Source organism: Myotis brandtii, unplaced genomic scaffold (genome assembly GCF_000412655.1).
Source record: "Myotis brandtii unplaced genomic scaffold, ASM41265v1 scaffold560, whole genome shotgun sequence".
NCBI lineage: Eukaryota > Metazoa > Chordata > Mammalia > Chiroptera > Vespertilionidae > Myotis > Myotis brandtii.
In genome coordinates this window covers 143,098-147,986 of record NW_005370081.1, presented here as the reverse complement: position 1 = coordinate 147,986, position 4,889 = coordinate 143,098, and positions in this window count along the sequence as shown.

Below are 4,889 nucleotides of genomic sequence, written 5' to 3'. Positions count from 1 at the left end.
TCCCTGAGGCTTGTGTCTGTTCAAATGCAGCCTCTTCAGAGAAGCCTCCCTAATCGCTCCATCTAAAGAAGCTCAATCTGCCACCCACCTCCCTATATCACCTTATCCTAATTTATTTTTCTTTAAAATATACATTAAGTCGTAGACTTATTGACTATCTGTCTCACTTATGAGAATATAAGCAGAGCCTCTGTATTCCCCACACAAGTTCACCACTGTATTTCCAGAGCCTGGAATAGTGCCTGGCACACAGTAGGTACAGACAGGAAACCTTGTTCTCAGGCTGGTATGGGGACCCATCCACAGGAAATATGTGCTGACCTCCCAGGGCACTGGCCCCAGACTGAAAAGGGAAGCAAGGCCTCGCCTGCCCCGTGTCCCCGGTTCCTTATTCACTAGGCCTGGGCAGCCCAAGAATCAACCTCAGGGAGCAGGAGTCAGAAGGAGGCCAGGCTGGCTAGGGTGGGAGGAGTTGGTATCCTGCTGGCTTTGCAGCCAGCTTCCTTCCCTCTCTGGACCTCAGTTTCCTAATCTAGGAAATGGGGATGAGCTGAGAAAAGCTGGTTGCCCAGGTCCCTCCTGTTCCAACAGTCTGGGCATCTTTGGGTCTTCAGAGCCCTGGGAGGGGTCACACCAGATTGAAACTAGGGCCATGGTCCCAGGCCAGGGTAACAAACATCCTGCAGCCAGCTGGGCCAGACACTTGGGCGAGGGGTCTCAGGTGGGCTCCTGGAAATCCTGTTTCCATTCTAGGTGACAGGTGGCAGAGTGCAGGGCAACCCAGTCTGAACCAGGAGGTGAAGGGGAGCCATTCTAGGTGACAGGTGGCAGAGTGCAGGGCAACCCAACCAGGAGGTGAAGGGGAGTGCCCTGTCACAGGGCAGGGCCCCAGGCTGGGGGAGCTGGCTGTCTCATGGGGACCCCAGGGAATACCTGCCTGCCCCAGGGCTCAGCACTTCTGGTTAGCCCAGCCATAGGGGTAAGGTCCGGAAGCTTTGCGAGATGTGGGTAGTAAGTCCCAGGCCAGCCAGGCGCCAGTGCCACACCCATGGGGGCACTTCCCTGTGTCTCGCTCCAGCAAAAGGTTTCTGTCAAATGACAAGGCAGGGGCTGGGCATGGCTGATGGTCAGGATGCCTGGGGTTTAGCTCCAACTCTGCCACGGACTTGCGGTGACCTTGGGATGGCCTCTGTCCTCTCTGGGGTCAGACTCGGCAGCTAAATGAGAGGGTTGGCCTGGATGATCTCCAACGCCTTTCTGTACTGACATTATCATCACTGCACAAGGTAATAAAACATTACATCCCCACCGCTGCTCGGACACGGCGCAGCATGCAAAGTGCTAGTCCTCCCTGACTCCACAACAGCCCCCGGGAGACGTCAGTAGGAGGCCGTTCAGACTCCAAATCCAGTGCTCTGTGCAGACACCCCAGGTCTCTGGGGCCTCAGGACACTTAGGTAGGGTGCTCCCTGACAGAGTGGCAGGGAGCAGAGCCGGGCAGAGAGGGGCTCGGTGAGGAGGAGAGTGGAGGCAGGCACGGAGGAAGCACTACTCACAGCTCCTTGGTCGCCTCCCAGCAAGGGACCCCACTGCCAGGGGGCAGGTGAGTATGTTGGAAGGAGCCAGGAAGATGCCAGCCTCTGGAACCATTTAGCATGTCTGGCTCTGCTGGAGGAGCAGATGCCAGGCCACATTCGTTCCCTGGGACCCCAATGAGCCACTGCTGGGACCTCCCGAGCCTACTTCCACATTTCACGACCTGGGTTAGACCATTTCCAGGTCGAGCCCAAGGTCTCCAAGCTGCCTGGGCTCTCACCAGAGGCAGAGATAATAAGGGGATAGAGGAAGGCCACCTCCTCCAGGTAGCCCGCTCTGCTGACTCCAGCCTTGCACTCAGCGTAGAGAGGAGAAGCCTCTGGGAATATATCTCTGATGCTGAGTATGGAAGGGAGTTCCTGAGACCCAAGTTCACCACAGTTTGCATGGTCCTGAGATGAGAAGTAGAGAAGGCATCCTTCCCGGCCCCGTAACAGGTGGAACTTCCTAGGCGGAGGGGCCGCTGGGAGGCAGGGAGCAGCCTGTCCCTGGCGGTGTGCAAACCCACACCGAAGGTGCTCTGTGGGGATGCTGTGTAACAGGCATCAGATGAGGTGGCCACCAAGCTCCCCTGTGGTCTTGCAAATCATAGGTCCCGTGAATACCGGGGAAAGAAGTATCTGGAACCCTTGGGGGGAGGGAAGGGCAGGAGGAGTTGGTCTCATGCTGGCCCAGACACCTCTAGGAGTGGCCTAGGAGGGCAGCCACCCACAAGGCAGAAAGCCCTGAGAACTCCGGGGCCCACAGATTCCACACTCCCAAGCAGCTGCACTCCTGCCAGGGAGAACAAGGGAAACTGGAGGTGTCATGGGCTAGGGTGGGAGGAACCGGTGCTTCCGCAGAAGGTAAGTCAACGCTGCACTCACAGCCTCCAGGAAACTCCTTTCACAGTCACAGCCCGTCCCCAACACCAGACAAGAAACAGCACCCGAGGTTTCCTCCCTTTTTCCAGGATCAGATGCATAAGGAGGCCCTGGAGCGCAGGGGTCTGCGCAAAGCAGGGAGGCTGATGGCCAAGCAGCCCCTAACCCGTTCCCTGCCAGCCACAAAGCCCACTCCTCAGGGTCCCAGAAAGTCAGGGACCCGAGGACTGGGAGTGGCGGGGGAGAGTAGGGGGGACGGACTCATCCTGGTCACACCGTGTTCCTGCCGGCTCAGGGACCCAGCTGGGGCCAGAGCTCTCCCCAGGGCCCAGCTGCCTCTCCTACTAACAGCAGCACCACACCCCCCACTGAGGGCTCACAAGTGGCTGGTACACCCTGCCGAGTGCTTCTCTGTGTAAATGTCAGTGGGCCCACGGCCCATGAGGAGGAAACATTAACCGGAGCGGGATAAACAGGCAGAGCAGCCAGCAGGGTTGAAATTAGCCTCCCGACACAGGAGGTCAGCCCTACTAGTAAACCGGCTGCCTAGCCTTCCTAGAGGGAGGGGCGGCCTTCCTCCCTCAACCTGATCCCCACCTACCCCTTAGGGGGTGTTTTCGCCTGACACTGGCACATCTCATGGTGGACAAGACTGGACAGTTTCGGCAGTGAGGCCAGCCAGCACTGGGCCATCTGCTCCATTGCCAGGTCTGTGTCCCCGTTAGTGACCTTGGTTAGGCCCCTTCCCCTCCCTCGGCCTCAGTTTCCTCACTAGTACACACCCGGCTGGATGGGAAGCAGCAGTCATACACACAACGCCTCCCTGGCTAGGGAGGTGACACAAATGACTTGGAATGAAAGGGTTTGTGGGCAGGAGGAGGGGAGAGACAACACAACAGTTCCACCCAAGGGCCAGGGTAATTTTAGCCCCTCGGATGAAGGCCAATGTTCGTGCACTGTTCTCAGGCATCCAAATTGATTGAGGGATCTGCATAAGCTGTGGACCATCTCAGCAGAAAAATACACGTTCTCAAAGATGTGCACGCGGGTTTAGGGGTTCAGGGCCCTGCAGGCTGGGTTCAAGGCTCTTCCTGCTGACAGCTGGCAAGTCTTTGAGGCCCATCTCTAGGGACATGGCAGAGCTGCCACCCCTCTGCCAAGGAGGCCTTGCTTTTGGGACTGCCCAACCACAAACAGACTCGTGGTCCGCTAACAGTAAAAGAAACGGAGGCTAGAGAAAGTGACAGAGAACTTGCAGCGTTGAGGGGGGAAGGTGTAGGGAAACCATGTTCTGGACACCACCCATGCCAGAGTTGGAAGGGACCATCTGGCTTGGCATTTCCCAAGATGTACCACTATATAAACAAAGAAGGTGGGCCCGGCCGGCATGGCTCAGTGATTGAATGTCGACCTATGAACCAGGAGATCGAGGTTTCATTCTCAGTCTGGCACATGCCCGGGTTGCAGGCTTGATCCCTGCAGGAGGCAGCCAATCGATGATTCTCTCTCATCAGTGATGTTTCTATCTGTCTTTCCCTCTCCCTTCCTCTCTGAAATCAATAATATATATATATATTAAAAAGGGAGGTGGGAGGAGCGTCCTGTAGTTTGGGAAACACTGGGTGAGCCAACGGGTTCACAATTTCCCAGGAGAGGGAGAGTGTGACCCGCTTTCCTCCCTTTTGTGGGCTAGGGTTCCTGAGAACCCACTCTGGGAAACCTTCATGTGGTCTCAGCTCACGATTTTCAGATGAGGAAACTGAGGCCCAGGAGGGATCCGTGACAGGCCGAAGGTCCCCTTGTTAGTTCCGGTTCACGGCCATTCTGGTTGACAAGGCTCGGTCCCTCCGTGCTCTGCTCTGCCCCACAAAGGAACGGACTGAGAGGGAGGTAGCATCACCGGCCTTAACTTACAGGGGGGAAAGCAAGGTGCTGAGGCAGGCACGCAGGTCTGCAGATCTCCAAGCTCTCGGAGATAACCTGCCAGCAGCCCCTTCTGCTAAAAGGCAAACTATGGATAATGGCAGGGCTGGGGGAAGCCTGGATCCCAGGCCGGCTTCGGTTGGTTCTGAGATACCTGGTGGCCTTGGGCGATCCACCTGACTGAGTCTCCTCATCTGTAAGGTGGAGGTAATGCAATACTAACGGCTGCACCAGGTGTGGTGGGAGCAATGGTCATGACAATGACTGAGGCTACCATTTCTTGAGTACCTACTATGTGCCAGGCACTGTCTGTGCTCCATCTTCTCAACTGATGGGGAAGGCAGCATATTATTTTTATGCTATGAACAAGCCTGTTTTGCAGATGTGCAGCCCAAAGTTGGAGAAGGTAACCCTAACTTGCCCATAGTCACAGAGATCACCAGGGACGAAGCTGAGAGCAGAACCCAGGCCGTCTAAGAAGAGCCGAAAACAAAATAGTTGCCCAAG